The sequence below is a fragment of the Cupressus sempervirens genome, chromosome 10 (assembly GCF_028749045.1).
Source record: "Cupressus sempervirens isolate cs-2001-9-10 chromosome 10, ASM2874904v1, whole genome shotgun sequence".
Lineage (NCBI taxonomy): Eukaryota > Viridiplantae > Streptophyta > Pinopsida > Cupressales > Cupressaceae > Cupressus > Cupressus sempervirens.
The window spans coordinates 731,044,092-731,061,645 of NC_143127.1; the positions used below are offsets into that span (position 1 = coordinate 731,044,092).

The 17,554-nt window shown below is 35.6% G+C and overlaps 3 non-coding genes across 3 annotated transcripts; 1 reads left to right on the plus strand and 2 right to left on the minus strand.

The window, feature by feature from the left end:
- Positions 1-739: 739 nt before the first annotated feature.
- On the minus strand, positions 740-810 carry TRNAG-GCC (transfer RNA glycine (anticodon GCC)). The gene has a single exon. It is a non-coding gene; the product is annotated as a tRNA-Gly (tRNA).
- An 87-nt stretch (positions 811-897) lies between these two features.
- TRNAA-UGC (transfer RNA alanine (anticodon UGC)) lies at positions 898-970 on the minus strand. The gene has a single exon. It is a non-coding gene; the product is annotated as a tRNA-Ala (tRNA).
- A 336-nt stretch (positions 971-1,306) lies between these two features.
- LOC149535915 (U6 spliceosomal RNA) lies at positions 1,307-1,409 on the plus strand. Its single transcript, XR_016358273.1, has one exon. It is a non-coding gene; the product is annotated as a U6 spliceosomal RNA (small nuclear RNA).
- The last annotated feature ends 16,145 nt before the right edge of the window (positions 1,410-17,554 follow it).

Below are 17,554 nucleotides of genomic sequence, written 5' to 3' on the forward strand. Positions count from 1 at the left end.
TCTGCAACATTATCAGCTTGATATTATAGGATTCAAACTTTATAATGAACCACGGTGATCCCGTGGTATAGGATTTTCAGAAAGGAAATTTCTCGACTTATGTTTAGCAAGGACTCGAAGCTTTAAAAGGACTTGAAGCTTTGGAAATATCTAGAATAAAGCTTAGCAAAGACTCGAAGCTTTGGAAATATGCATAAATGTATAAACATAGGAAATAAGTATATGTTCAAACAATCTTTAAATCCTATGGGCTAATGCTATTATCTATTGCCATCAAACGATTCCATAAGTATCCTGCGTACGCAGGAACTAATAAGGCAGTGCAACATATCTAATAGTAATGGAGAAATTTCCAAGACTAACTAGGTATTCGATGAACCTCATAAGACATTCTCAGCCCATGTCATTAATATCCTTCTTTCAGTCATTTTGTCAAACAGTTCACTTTTCTTCAAATGGAAAGGCACTCGGTCAAATAAATTTTGCAGCCATTCTGTCAAACAGTTGGCGTGCCTTGTCGAAGGCTACACATTTTGCATACGGGAAGTTGCAAAGTAGAACATATCTGAAAAGAAACTAGTGGAAGAACAACCAGAGATTGATATCAGATTGAATTTATATACAAGAAAAAGTTAATATCACCCTAATCAATAGAATGGAATGCAACAGAAGAGCAAATAATCAAAGCTTATCTGGTACAAAGTTTGCTCAAATTAAATTGAGAGGCGAACAAGAAAACTGCACCAGCCGGGAATCGAACCCGGGTCTGTACCGTGGCAGGGTACTATTCTACCACTAGACCACTGGTGCGCAGATGAAGCTATAATCAGTGAGAGAGATTAACTTAGGCGAATTATCACAAAGATAAAGCGTAAGAATGAAAATAAAGGGTGAAAATGGAGATGCAGGGTATCGAACCCCGTACCTCTCGCATGCAAAGCGAGCGCTCTACCATGTGAGCTACATCCCCAATGAGTATCCACGCTGAGTTCTCCCAAAGTGAGCGTTTTCATGTGTCATTGGACAGCATGGGGTTTACTGTTCATGTTCACAATGGCCTGTGTAGCTCGTTCTTGTAAACTGAAAGCCAACGGTGGTTTGTTTGCCTTCTATGCTCGGTTTGAATGTATTGTTTTACCTCTATCTTTTCCTTACGCTTGGAAGGCGATGCGGGAGTTGTCCGAAACATTTTTCGCCTCTCCCGAGACGATGGAAGGAGGAACACGCGTGGCTGGAGTTGTTCCCACATGCATCACGCATTAATAGCATCCCTACCACATATACACTGTTGTACGGAAATACTAGTGTCTCTTCGGAGACATCCGATAAAATTGGAACGATACAGAGAAGATTAGCATGGCCCCTGCGCAAGGATGACACGCATAAATCGAGAAATGGTCCAAATTTTTTTTAATGTTTTTCAGTATGATTTTTTGGTTTTTTTTTCAATAAAATATAGACCTTAATACTATTCTTAACAAACTCGTCCATGTACACCACGTTAATCATCATTTTTGTCCTCAATTACTTTTTAGGAGTCTACAATTAGCAACCCATTAGCGTTTGAATAATTCATGAAAGTAAATCACTAATCTCTATATAATGACACATGGAGTAGAAGTGCTAGCTATTACTATAATCTTCTCTATAAGAAGGTAGTTTCTCTTTATTATGTTACAAATCATGGGTTCCTATTCTCTTAGGGCCCATTTGGTTGCTGGAATAGGATGTGAATTGGATTAAAAAATTAGAATACGTTTTTAATTCTTTGTTTGGTTCACAGAATGGGAATAGAGAATAAGATTACGAATTCCTATTTTAGCTCAAAATGGGATTTTATCCATTCCTGAAAAAACTTGTAATTGGAATGGCCAATCTCATTCCCGTTCTGGCTTTTCCAAAATTTGGCAAAATGTATAAATCTTCGGGTTCGTGGGATCCTTTTACCTAGTAAAAAAAACCTCTCGCTCATACTCTGCCATTTCATGAGATCCGTGTGAACAGCGAGCAACGAACAGTGACAGAGTGTGAGCAACAACAGAGTGGGCGTTTTGCATGTGTTTGGCATTCATGTCCGTTTTCTATTCTAATGAAGGGCTCAAAATTGACATCAAGGCTAATCCGGCAATGCCGACGAGAAAGCAGGGCTTTGTTCGTGTTTGGAGACTCTTATGTCGACACAGGAAATCGCAATCTGCAAAAATTAATCTTGGAGACGACCATACGGTTTAACTTGGCCTGGTTATTCTGTAGGCAAGTTTTCTTCTGGAAAAATCCAGACAGACTTTTGGGGGAAATATTCTTTCCACTGACTGCAAATGGTGAATTTTTTAGGATTTTAAGCAACCTTTGTCTTAGTATTATGTGCCTGTGTTGTATGCAGCGGATATTTTAGGGCTTCTTGTTCCAATATCTTACGAACAGTTAAAAAGTCATGAATGTAAAGCAAGTTCAAAGAAGATCAGAAAAGGAGTGAATTTTGCAGTGGGAGGCAGTGGAATATTTCAAGTCTACTGATTCATAACAGTTGCCCTTTCACCAAACCGTAGCCGAACACTAGCTTATATTCCATACAAGCTAAAGTTGAATTCCCAATCAAATACCAAACAAACCAAACAAGAATGGAATTGCTCTTTTCCATTCCCATTCCGCATTTCCATTCCTATTCAAATTTCTCATTCTAATTTTCTATTCCTATGCCGACAACCAAACGGGCCGCACACTAGATTTCTTGTAGGTCAATTCTTGAGGTCTCGAGGTTGCTTAGTAGATCACGGATGTATAAATGAGAGGAGAAAACTTCCCTTTATAGTAATTTTTGGGATTAATTCTTGGGAAGTCGACTCCTCAAAGTAGGAAAAAAGAAAATACATTTCATTGTGTCTTGAATCCCTTTGAAATTTGAGCCCCAAGGTATAGGTCTCCCCTAGACAACCTATAGCTAGGAGTGTTAACTATGAGGTAAAAGGTGTGAAGTTAGAGATGTATTTAAAAATTTTGACAAAAGATGGTTAGATAAGTGGGAAAATCAAATGAGAAGGCTAAAGTGCAGCCAAGAGGGAAGGTGAATAGGGTAAATGTATGAATAAATGGAAAATTGTGCATAGGAATTAGAGCCAAAATAGAGTTTTGAGCATGATTGAAGGAGAAGGGAAGATAATGACTTAAAAAATGCACACAATTAAGTGCAATGCAAGATCTTACTATAAGAAACCACACCAAGTTGAAGAAGGATAAAATGATCTCAAAAAAAGACATGAAACAAGTCATTATCCTCCCTTCTCCTTCAATCATGTTCTTTTCTCTCTAGCACCTTGATGATGGATCATGTAGTATGATCCGAAACGTTGATGTAAAAAAACTATACACAATCAAATCCAAAAATCAAAAAGCATAAAACAAGTGTTTATTTTCTAAGACTATATGTTGAAAAATTGAAACCTATAAGTTTTACTCAATGTACTAATCAAATCTCATAGAATAATTAGATAATGAAATTAAATATATAATAAAAAAATAGAATTATAAAAATGTATAAACACATAATATATAAATTAATAATTAATTTTCTATCAAATGCTTTTCAAGTTTAGGCAAATACATAGAGATATATAATATCAAGATTAAGCAAACGTATAGCTTTTCACTGTGGGCATTGCTAGCAAGACATTTTCGGGGAGGGAAAAAATTGTTGGCCCTTCAAAATAGAACATTCCAGTCATGCTAGTCATGAGCACAAGAACATCAGATTCAATTTGGGAAAGGTATGAAATTTACAGCCTTAATTGCACAAATCAGGAAAAAAAAAACTGTGTATATAATATAGGACAAAAAATAGAGCAGCAAAAATGGAAAGAACAGAGCATTTGATTAAAATTCCCTTCTGTTCATTAAGAAATCAAAGCATAAACATTACAATTAATAATACATAATTGGTGAGTAACTTTTAGTTTTAAACTAAACTGGGGCATGTAGAGATGAGCGGTCTGATCAAGGATGCATTCTAGTTATTCTAAAATGAGGAGAAAACAAGAAAATAAAAAACCACGCACCTGTTGAAAACATGCAACAAAAAAACTAATCAGTTATCGGCTGAAAACAAACTAATCATGCAACAATGAATTAGAACTAACTGCGACGAATTAGAATTAACTCCATTAACAAGTGGAGTGAGTTGAGATCCATTCGTCTGAAAAAGGAAACAAAGATTTGCTGGGTATTTCACTCCCTCTATTATTTGTATGCAATGCTTTTCAATTTTTGATAGCTTTTTTTATCATTGATTGTTTTACCAAATCTTCCACCAATTTCCCATGGTGTGGGTGACTCATGACACCAGTAAGCACATAGAAGCACACATATTTCTAAACCATCATGTCACACTGTCGAACATATGGTAGTCGTTAGGTAGCAACAACACCACAGGCAAAACTGTGAGATTTTATGTAACTCGTGTTCTCCTATGGAGAGCCCATATAACTAGCACTTGCACCAGAGGGAGCTGCAAGGGATACGCCTATAGGTATTATTAGAAAGGTAAATTGAAAATAGTGTATAATTGAAAGAAATATTTATATTTGATAGCATTGGTTTAAGTTTTTATTATTAAAAAGGTAAAATTGTAAAGATTGTATAATTCAGCTTAAGGATTTAAAATTGATAGCATATAATTAAGTTTTTTTATAGATTGGAGCATATACACACGACAATGTAAATTGTACAATTTAATATTGTATTTAATGTACGACCCTCCAATTCAAGAGTTGGTATGAAGTGTACAATTTATGGAATAATTTATTTTGTCCAAAAAAAGAATAGGAGTCATATTCGTGGATAGAAAGAAAAAATGTGTATGTAAAAAGAAAACAAGATTAATTAATATATACATAATGCAAACTATTCAAATTGTATAATTTAATATTTTATTTAATGTACGACCCTCCAATTCAAGAGTTGGTATGAAGTGTACAATTTATGGAATAATTTTTTTTGTCTGGAAGAAACAAAATAATTGGAGTGATATTCGTGGATAGCAAGAAAAACCCTGTATGTAAAAAGAAAATGAGATTAATGAATAATAGGGTGTACATATGAATCAGTTTTAAAAAATAAAAAACTAGTCAAATAGTAAAAGCATTAAATATGTAACTTGACATAATTCAAATTGTTTTGATCTTTTTTTGTGGATGAACATCTTCTTTGAATTCAATAAATGCTGATCTATAGATAAGAGAAATGGATTATACTAGAAGCGAAAAAGAAACCAATAAATGGAAAAATGGAAAATATTTACAATGTTAACATTACCACTTTCTATAGAAGTAGCTTCATAGATTTGGTTTGTATGTGATATTAAGTGCAAACGTGCTTCTTCTTTCTTTCTAATAACATTATATGGGTTTTTTTGCATCTTTCAAAAGCGTTCAAAAGAGAAGGAAGGCTCTATACGAAGTCCTTGGATGGATTTGACTCTGGAGATTGTTGTGAAAGTGAGGCATTGTCTTTCAATTCTACCTATATCGATTGTAGCTCTGCCTAGGGTAAGGCCTTGTGATTTGTGTATAGTGTTAGCCCAGGCTATGGTGAGGGGTATTTTTCTATGATTTCCTCGAGAAATGGGTTGTATTGGAATGGTTTTTGGCCTTTTAGGATCCCATGGTGGAACAGTATAGCTGTTGAACTCTACCGTAACATAGGAAGGCAACAAAGGAGGTTTACAACCCACTGCATACACTAATCTCTTTTACCTCTCCAAGAGATCCATTAACTAGACCAGCATCAATCCAAAGGTTTGTCATAAGCATAACACGTTGGAGTTTACATAACAAGACTTCTTTAGGTAATTGGTCATCATTAACAAATTCTTCAAGCCTACGATGTGCATTTATCATAGTACAAAGTGCAATTGGGACATTTAGGTCTTTTAACATTTTTTGTTGTGGAGTGAAACTTACTCATTAGTAGAAAACAAATGTGTTGATTGGTCAAACTCAAATTGTTCATTTGGTGTGAGATTGTTGTTTGTACAAGTCATTAACAACTCCCAGTCATATAGTGTTGGTTCTACGTTGCGTATGTTTTGTAGTGCTTGTCGAAATTGTATATGAAGTGGATCATCACTTGTTTGTCTAAACATCACTTTTAATGTTACAACTGTATTAAAATTGTGCCACATTTTCTTAGCATTGGTGTGAGATGCATAGATAGGTTTATCCATAATAGGTGGAAGTTGGGCTAGGTCTCCTACAAGAATCGTTGACATGCCACCATAGCAAAGATGTTATTTTTGGGGTAAAGCTTCATGTAGTCTGGAATCGATTTTTAGTAGGAGTTTGGGACCTATGAAGCTCATCTCATCTATTAAAATTTATTTAATATTTTTCATGTCTTCTTGATATTTTGTCAATGATTGTCCTTGTAGTGATTTCATTTCTTGAACTGAAATTTTGAGGGTCGCATGTATGGTGGATGCATGGATATTGAAAGGTGTGATGCTTGTTGGTGCAAGAACAAGGAGTGGGTTTATTGTATTGAGAATTGAATTGCATAGTGCATTTCTTATGCAACTAATAAGGTATTATTTTCTAGTTCTAGAAGTTCCTTATATGAACATGTATAAAGGTTGCATGGAGAAATTAGATGTAGAGTGGTTTGTAATGATAGAAAGTGAAATTTATTGATGATGTGATAAATAGTAGTTGTTGGTGGAGATAGAGGTGGAGTGAGGAACTGATCCAACCATCTTCCTTCTATGTATAAATTGAATGGCATGGTCGTGCAAATTTGAAGGAACGTTGTATTTTTCCCATGGGTGGTTGTTGTCAAATTCACGTTTGCCTAACATGTCAAAATCATTTAAGTTACAACCATGGGCAAGGCCTAATTGAGACAAGAATTCCCACTCATTATATTGCAATGCATCAAGCCTATCCATCTCACCATCTGATTCGTTATCCTCTTCTAGGACATCTTCAACTTGACCAGTCCGCTCAAAATGCCAAACATTATACAATTCTATATTCTATTGGTTCTAATGTCTAATAATGTCTTCTTTATTCAAGCCTATATCTACATGGATATGACAAAAGTGTTTGTAGAGGAGAAGTTCACTCCAATAGAAGGATTCAAAATGTTTAGAGTCTTCTTTTGGAATAGCAAAAAAATTTGGAAATACTTGTACTATTGCTAGTTCTTTTTGTATTATCCAATTGTCTCATTTTCAAGATGCAACATATGTGTAGGATCTTGTTGATTCAATCAATCTAAGTAGTTCTAGGTTAGTTGTATGTTCCATGTAGAGGCTTGTATGTAGCCAGATTCTATTCTGCTACCATCAATTGTTTGTTTAAGACAGTGCAACACTTTTCTCCCCACATTCAAAGATATAAACTGGCAATTACAATCAACAAGAGGTAGTTTTTGAAGTATATGACATGTTTCTTGTGCACTGATGTCTCTTTTGGCAACAATCTCAACCATAAACTTTTGGTATGCTCTAACAACATTGTCATCTAGTTTTGAATCTACACAAATTCTTCCCAACATTTGAACATAGCTTTCAGATTCTTTTTAGCTTTTGAGGCATATTTGACAATGTATTTGAGAACCAAAGCTTGAGATGTAATAAGTTGGAAATCTATATTTGCTCTCCATATTGCTAGCATTTTAGGGTTATGGATATTCAACCTATCATCATTTCTAGCTGGTTCAAAGGACGCATGTTTAAATTCATCACAATGTAACGATGATTGTTCACACTCTTTCCATGGAGCTTTGTACTTGCATTGCACATTATTACCATTCTTACATAGGCATGTCCCCCAGTACATCTAGTGTGTCTTTGCACACAATTAACCAACTCTTTGTAATCAAAAAAAGGATCAGTAGAAGTTATTTCAATTGTATTTAGAAGGAATGGATCATCTGATGGAGCTCTATGTTGCATGTTGTCTATTTTAGATTTTGAGCGAGGGTTCATAGTTGTGACATATTTCTCAAAGAATTTTTTTGCTTTCTCTACTGCAACAAGGTCATCCCAATCAAGGGAGTCCATATTTAGGGCATCCTTCACCCAAATGACACCATGTATGTGTGCAAACCCTCTTCCCTGCCATTATGAGTGATATCAATAATTAGTTGCCCCCATGAGCTTCTCAATTATCTCTTCACAAAAAAATGTGAATCATTGGTGTAGATACAATGACGTTGTATGAGGGTTTTTAATCACATTGTCAATGTGTTTTTTGCTAGAAAGCAACGAAGATGTGATATTCAAGGAAAGAACACTATGCAAATCAAGCCATTTAGTGTCTGTCGCACTCAATGTAAAGAAAAATATCGGGGAACCTATTTGGGTAATCAAACTTGTCAACTGTGTGCAACATGTATTCCAAAATGCTCTTGTTCCTTGTAAAGTAGACCCTAAGTGCATAAGTTCTTTTCCTAGTTGATTATCAAGTAGGTTAGTTAAGTGGGAGCGAAGGTCTTCAACGATGGATGGTGTATTATCTTCAACTTTTCATTTAATAAAAATAGTTGCAGTAGACTGGCTATGATGACACATCATAAGATTCAAGAGGAAGTATGTAAAGCATGGATGTTGGCCAAACCTATTATCATGAAAATGCATAAGATGCACTACATATTTATGCATTTTAACTTCTCTAGCTCGAGGTTACATGGGTAGTGCAGTACCATTTGGGAAAAGAATGGGAAAGGCCATGTCAAACAAACCCTTAGTAGTGTACTCGTTAATGGGGCTCAAACTTATGGGTGGCCACGCTACCATGTCAATTGGCCCTTGTTCTATTTGTAAAGAATCTTTAATTATTTGTAGTTGATGACATTTTTTGGGTAGGATCATCATAAGTGATGTTGAATATTGGGATTCGCATTCTATATCACATGGTGGGTTTTCAATTGGAGCATCGGTCGAAGATATGTTTTCACTGTAATCATCAATTGTATGAACCATGTCTGAAATATCTATGTTGCAAGTAGGGATCGGTGATAATGCCAAATCATCAATTTCAACATCCTTGTAGTAAGGGTCAAATTTGATCTTGTATAAGAGTGCATTGTGAACATGGCTTCTATTGACATAGCAATCATAATGCTTCCCACTTGTATTTAGTCTTTGAACGATTAAGACATCTAGTTGATCAATTTTGCGTGGTAAATACTTTGTAAATTTTATTTTTATATCTTGGGGGAACCTTATTGTGTGGCCACTAAATTTTTATTGTCCACCATGAGTATGGGTTACTTGCAAGATCGGAGTAACACGTGCAATAAGCATCTCTTCTACTTGGGTGAGAACCCTCAACAAATTTGGTTGTACAGAGGGTCCATGTTGTTGGTTGCTAAGAAGCGATAGATTCCTCACTCCGAAGAACACCTCTTAAAAGTTAGAACACCATTCGATCGACATACATTCATACTAGGATAGGATTCCTTACAGGTGGTACGTGTTTCTAATTTTGATAGGGCATCTATCCTACTTCTAAATTTGTGGCTTGCAATTATATATTGAGATGACAATTGGAAATCCATGTGGGTCGTTGAGTTTTGGCTATGAGAGCTATGTCCAATAGGATGTGGCAGATTATTCATAAAAGGTGGTGGAGTAGGGGATGATGTAGAACCTTGGAGGTGGTGGTGGACCGACTAGTTTGGTGCTAGTTGTAAATTTTGGTAGCATTGGGTGGAACGACATGCTCTAATTGCATCTCTATGGCGAGCATAATACAAGTGACTTCTCTTGCATGATTGCAAAGCAACACTACTACTATGGATGGGTTGGTTGTTTGGATCAGGTACAATGGGAGTCATTGCTTGAATTATACAATAAGATGAAAAATGCATTTCTATTACCATTGTATAATGAAGAAGAAAAGAAGTGCAATGTTGTTACAACACTATAATAGGAATATCTATCATTCATTGTTTCCTGAATTGTACATTAAGATGAAAAATGTGTTTCTATTACCATTATACAATGAAAATAAAAAGTGCAACAATGTTACAACACTATAATAGGAATATATATCATTTGTTATGAGTTGTAGAGGTAGAGAAATAAACTAAGTTGTAGACTAATAGTAGTAGTTTTTAAAAAAAAATCTACAAATGTTAAATTGCCAAGAGTAAAGGGTTGATTATTGTTTGAGAGCCATTTCTCAAATCATATATATATAGTTCAAACTCTCCATTCACTTTCTAATTTCTTCTTTTTCAACTCATCTCATTTCTTTCTCTACCACCCACCCATCTTCCACGTCATCATTTTACAATGCTTTTAATAACACGGTGAGTTCCCTGACATATGTTATCGTTGTTGACCTTCAACTCTCACCACCTTTTGGCACGTGCAATGATCAATTAGCAGGTATAAGCTTTTCAAGGTTTTATTCATTTTTAGTACATAGATTTCATTGGTTATATCTATTACAACATTAAATATATTATTACGGCATTATGCCAGTTCCATACCTCGTGCCAAGTATGACAAGTATGGACACTTGTCCATGTTTCATGGGGGCAGGGAAGGTTACTAATTCCCAATGACATTTCTATTTATTCATTAAAGATCCTCAAATTTGTACACTCTCTTTGATTGATTAAAACCCAATTGCCATAGTACGCAAGTGTCAAGTTTCGTACCCATATTCTCGAATAATTACTCACTATCAGTATATGATGTGAGCCAAATTCAATTTTGATCTGACCCAAATTCAATTTTGGGATGATTATTGCATATCTATGATTTATTTTCATTAAAACCACATTATTATTTCTCATGACGTATTGTTCATGACGAAAATTAGTAGAAAAGAATGTGAAATGTGAAAAGGGTCTATGATTTTCAAAAACAAAAGAATGCTTGAATTCATAGAAGTGAAGAAGGTAATAGTGCAAGAAAAGTAGAGATTGAAATTGGAAAACACAAATGGGAGGACAATTACAATGACGAGAACTAGTGGAGCATAGTGTTTTACTTTCAGATGTAGAGGCAATGAGAAGATTTAATGCATGTAGCTGGTTAGGGTATCTCTTAAAACTAACAGAGCTTGATGATGAAGCAACTACTAAATTTATACATACATTTGAGGAAGGTGAAGCAAGAGTATGGGGATTTATAGTTGTTTCCACAGAAGAGAAAATGGCAGAAGTAACCGGGTTTCAAGCAGTGGGAGAACACTACCCTAATGCACATGATGCAAGATCAGCTAGGGCCTAGTTTTTAATACCAACTGACCCTCCGTTGGATATAACCAAGTAGGGTTGCAAAAGAACGTCTCTTCTACCACCGTATAATGAGTTTGCCATACATATTATCAAGTATTTTACTTGTGAAGGAAGATTTTCATATTTGCATGCACATCATTTTAAGATGCTCAGTTATGTAAGGCATAATTCTCTAGTGAATATTGTTGGAATGTCTTAATGGGAAGAGTGCTTCTGAGAGGGGGGGTGAATCGGAAGTACTAGCCTTTTGTCTTGTTTTAAATCCTTAATAACATATAACTGAAATTAACATGCATGCATATAAACATTAAACAATCATGAGAAACAAACATGCATCACCACATAACACTTGAGATTTTGGTGACCTAGAAACCCTCCAGGAATAAGAAGGTAAAACTGAGGTGGGGATGATACCCACAGAATTACTGTAGCAATTGATTTCAACCACTTCTGATGGTTTTCCCTGTTAAAGGCTACAACACACTATTAAATGTGACCCTGTTAAAGGATTTCTACACCCTATTAGGAGTGTGCCTTGTGAGAGGACTTAAGAACATTCAACTTAGAATGCCACCCTATTAAAGGATTTACATAGAGCTATTAAACCCACCTAACTCAATAGGATTTCCAAATTCCTAATACAATTGTGAGAGAGTATTAGAATAATACACCTGATCTAATGCAATCTCTGATGCTGATCTTAGGTACTTGATCTGCTCTTCTATCACTGATCTCTACTAGATCTGATTTGCTGAGTGTGTTCCTTGTTCTGTTTTGATCAACTAGATGTATAAATGTCATCCTTTCCACTAAATCTTTGACACCAAATTTTTTGTAATGACCTTAATAATAGGCTCTACCTTTTCTTCTTCTTTTCAACTCTTCGTTGTTCAATGGTGTCAAGACTCCCTTATAAAGATTAGTGGTTCACTATGCATCCTTGATTCAAGTGTTCCCGCTCAAACCCTTGAAATTCACCCATTGGCTGCATGTAGTCTCCAATTTTCTGATTGGCTACATGAGGATTGCATAGGTGGTTGGGAGGATTTGATCTTATCCTTTATCCTATCATGAGTCATGTATAATCGTTTCACATCATGGTTTTCAATTGCACAAACTTTCATGCTAATCCTGCATTGCTTGGCACATGAAGTAATACTGATGCTCGGCACCATCTATTCTGGATTGCTCGGCATCCATTGTGTTTCCTGGTTACTTGGCTCTTATAGAATTAGTGTGTCACTTGGCACCTATAGAATTCCTATGTTACTTGGCACCTATTAACTTCCTGTGTTACTCGGCACCTATTAACTTCCTGTGTTTGGCACACATTGGACTTCTACTTTGCTCGGCACATACTGTCTTCTGATCTACTCAGTACTATCTGTAACTCGGCATGTGTTAGAGTTCTGGCTCGGCTTCCATTGTATACTCGACATGTATAGTGAAGATGGTTAAGTGTGCTGACACTCATTTGTCAATCTTACTTATTTGATCAACAAATATTCCCAATTTCTTGTACAATATGTTATGCATTGGTGCTGAGGAAACCCAAAAAGGGAAGGACATCTCTGTTACTCACCATGCCCTAATCAAATTGCTCATAGAGAGATCTCTTAGGGATGCCTCTCCCATGTCATGCAAAGAATTTGTCCAGTGTAAAATCCTGCAACCTCAGGCTACCCCTAATGAACAACCCAATGAATAAAATGCAATCCCCATTGACACAACTACTGAGCAAAGCACCAAGGTGCTGAAGCCAAAAAAGTGCAAGAAAATGTGCTTTTACCTACTCAAAAGAGCAACATACCTACCTCTGCCCAAGAAAAGAGGAAACAAAAATTACAAGAAACCTCAACTCTAATAGCAAAAAAACAAAACCCTACAGTCTTAAAGCAAAAGAAAACAAATTCAGGTCCTGTAGTAGTCACTCCTGCAATAGAGACACCGAAAAGAGGTAGTAGGAAGAAGGTAGTGCTGCATGAGGAGACCCCTGTGCGAAGAATCCCTAGAATGAAAGGACAAACTTCTAAAGTGTCAGTAGAAACTTAGTCTACTTCACGCAAACCATCTAATGAAGAATCCCTAGTACAAGTTGTCCCAGATGATTCCCCCAAGCAACCTAAAATTCTAGACATTCCTCAAAACCCTGATGACCAATGTAGGGTTGAGGTGAATGAAAGCCAAAATAATTCCCTAGTAGGCCAACAAGATACTCCACGTTGTAAAGATGAAAAAGCCCCAATAATGCATTAGTTGACTTGTTCAAAAACTAGCCTAGTTCCCTACAAGCAAAAATGGTTTACAAATTTCTTAGAATAATCATGGAGGGAACAGAGGAAAAAAAATAACTATGAGGAAGAAAGTGGCCCAATTACCATACAAATGCTTCTTTTTTTATTGTATAATAAACATAAGTTAAAAATAGCCCTATGGAAAGAGGAGAAAAAGGAAATGAAGGTGGTCATAGCATATCAAGGTGAAGAAATTGCAAAATTGAGAGAGCAATTGCAAAACAGAAACAAAAGATGGATCATGCCCTCAAATTGGCTAATCAAATAATTGCTTGCAGACCACCACCTAGGATCTATGCTATTTATTTAAAAGAACAATTTCTTTTATTCTAGCTTATGCTGACCCTCAAAGACATAAATGGAGAATTCAAGTCAGCTCGGGAATTCTATGTTTTATACCAAACTCTTCCATCTTGGCAGCAAAATTTACTTTGTGAATTATATGTGTACAATTTCATTATCCCTGTAGAAACTCAATGGAATCCTTTACCTTACATAGGGGATATTCACCTGAGGGCCCTAATGTCCTGGATGCACAATGAAGCTAATTATGATAGAAAATTGAATAATCACAGAGATGAGGAAAGAACATAACCCCTGTTATTAAGAGCCAAGAGCAATAAACTAGAAGAAATCCTTAGGGATTGGTTCAAACTGACCTATGGGGATAAGCACAAGGAGATAAGAAAATGAATCTTTGAGGCCAGAACAAAGATATATGCGAAATATGATAACCTGCCTTACTTTACCTTTTAGAGAGCCATGGTTGGTGTTAAAAGAAAATGAAGGAGACTACCTGAGGGACTCAAAAGATTAGAGCCACACAATCCTATCAACTTAGAGGCATCCCTTCACCGAGCTACGAAATACATACAATTGCAAAGGCACACTAGACCATAACTATGGTGCCCACTAACAATGTAGCCACCAATGGTCATGTGGCCCCTATATGATATCAATTATGAACGACTTGATAGGTTGCAGAAGGACCATAGAAGGGAAGTCTAAGAGAGAACACGAGGATTCTACTACACCTTCAAAAGTAGTAGGAGAGGGAGGACTGAAGTTGGAGATTTCCGATCAATGACTAGAAGATGTAATGCTTGAGGACAAGCATCAAAATTACCAGGGGGCAAATGATGAGGCTAATTATTGCCTCTATTTTATGATAATTTTAAGTACTCTTTTTTAATACTGCCAAGACATTTGTGAAGTTATGTTTAGTTGAACTTATGATTAAGTCCAGATAGAACTGTTAGCCTATGGGTAGATAGTATGTCATATTTTGCCAATATTATACATATAATGCAATATTTCATATAACCATCATAATGTGTGTTCTAATATTCAGATTTAATTTGATTATGCTTATTTGGAAATAATTATGCATCATAACTAACTTGATAGGGAAGGAGCTGGAGGATGGTCGACAACATTCAAGAAGGAACATTAAAGTCCAATCACGGTGGAAGAACCATAACAGTATGAGGAGACACGACTGCTACAAAGGAAGAGGTATTATTCCAAGAATGCAGGGATAAAGAGTTGCTATATTCCCTCTGCATTTACTATTGTGTCGAATTGGTTATCCAGACTTTATTGTTTGTACCGCGAACTGTTATATTTCCTTCTTTTTCTCTAGCGGATTTGTAGTCAGTTTGTTTTCTTTCCAATTTTAGAATAAGTGTCGATCCTCTATTTATAGGGATTGGATCGATATTTTTTAGAGGTTGGAAGAAAGTTTATGAAAAGTAACTATTGATTCTTGTAGTGAATTGTTTTATAGTTTTATGTATTGTTCTTATGTAAGGAATTTTGGAATATAATGAAATAGTTCTTGGTTTACATTCTATGTTAGTAGATTAGCAGAAGCTAACCAAGGGGGCCCACTTGGGAGGTGGATTAGACTAGAGTAGTGTAGATTTACTTCTAGCATTTCTAGTATTTCAAGTAGAAGTTGTAAGTTTCTTCCTACAACATCATACTTTGTGAGTATTCCTGCAGCATTTGTGAGAATAGTTATAGTGGATGGTCTGAGTTGAAATATAAGTTAGCATTTAACTATATTTCCAACATTCATTTCAGTGAAGAGTTAAGTGTGTTAATTTCCTGCAGCACTAGTGTAGGTTCTTTCTTTGCATTTTATTTTCTTGCAGCATAAGCATAATGACTCCTTAAGAAACCTAGTGCATATACCGTGCCGACCATTTCAAGTATACATCCCTAGGTTGAAAAATTAAATGCACCTCATGGTGGGGAGAATAATCCTTAGATTGAATATACTATTCCTAAGTAAGGTCTTGGGCATGATTATCACACACCTATTGTGAGGCGGACCACTAACATTGGTGTTCAAAAGGAAGGAGGAGAAGAATAATGGAAGAGAAGGAGGAGAGGAGGAAGAAAGAGAAGGAGGACGAGGACGAGGATGGGAGGAGGGGGAGGACGAGGACAAGGAAAGACGATGAGGAGGAGAAATAGATGAAGTAGGAGAAGTAAAAGCAAAAAGAGGAGAAAACCCAGAAGACTAGGAAAAGGAGGAGGAGAGGATAATAACATGCTCGCTTATGTCAAGATCAATTGGTGAGAAATATTCATTGCTTAAGATATTATAGAATGGAAATTATTTTTGAATGTCAAAATTGTATGCAAAGGAAGTGGCCCCCCATTGTGTCCCCCACAAGATAAATCCATCAAAATACAAACACTAAAGTTAGATCACAGGGCAAATTTTTTTCTAACTACACAGTTACATCTACATATCCAACAAAAGCTTTGTAGGATTTTTCTCTTTCTCTATCCCATATCATAGTGATTTCCAAAGAGTTTAAAAGCTATGATTAAAGAGTTTAAAAGCTATGACTACTCACTAGAAATTCAACATTGCACATGGGAAATGAAGGTTGCAGTTGAATGACTCCGCTACCAACAAACTGTATCTCTTTTCTTGACATGGCAAGTGTGGATTCCCGCCTCTAATTTGGACAACTAAGTTGTATTAAACCATAACATAATAACCGAAAGTAAATTTAAAACCAATAATTTTTTTATCTCTAACTAATAGTTACATTCAAAATTTCTAGTCACTATTTTATTTACTATATTTTAAACAAAATACTTGGTTTGAAGATTTTAATGTGAAGGCACTTTGACAATGTTGAATATCATAATCTATAAAATCAATTCTAACAGAAAAAATAGATAATATATTTAACCATGATAATATATTCAAACATCGACTTAACCCTTGAACGTGTGAGGTACAAGTACTAGTAAATAAAAATATACATAATGAAAGTGGCTTCACCAATCCAATATGATATCGGCATGATCAAATTGACTAGAAATATCTTCCCATGCCTTCGAAGCATAAAATAAGATCTCTTACATACCCCAAATAGAAAATCAACTATATAAAATATTTCAATTCCTCCAATTAAAAGAACGAACAATGTAAAAAATATCAGGAGAGATGTTTCACGCAAATATCTAATTTCCAATTAAGAAGTAAAACTAAACGTGATCATATTCAAAAAGTCGTATTTTTGGGAACGGGAAAGCTTAGTATTCTTAATAAATAAATAAACAAATCCGTTATGGAGCTTATACTTGAATTTTCCAGCCGCCACACTTTGTCAAATTTGTCTGGTTCGCAGATTATCAAATTACTAAACATCGAATACGAATAAAATCAGCCCCTTCTACATACAACTCCTTTTATGTTTAATCCATCCAACAACAATGACACAGTTGTGTTAATCTTTCAGAGCTCAAATGTGAATTCGATCCGCATGCAAAGATTCGTTACGTGTTTGAATCATGCAAGTCGTATTGATCCATCATGATTCAGTTTTCATCTTACCATATAAACAACTTATCCACAATTGCATGCGCTCTCATCGCAACTTTTGTTGTCTTTTTTGGTTTGGCATTACGTGTAAAAGATGCGCTTCTTTATCCACGAAATTTGTTTCCTTCGACTCTAATAACAAACTCAAAACTTCCTGTATAAA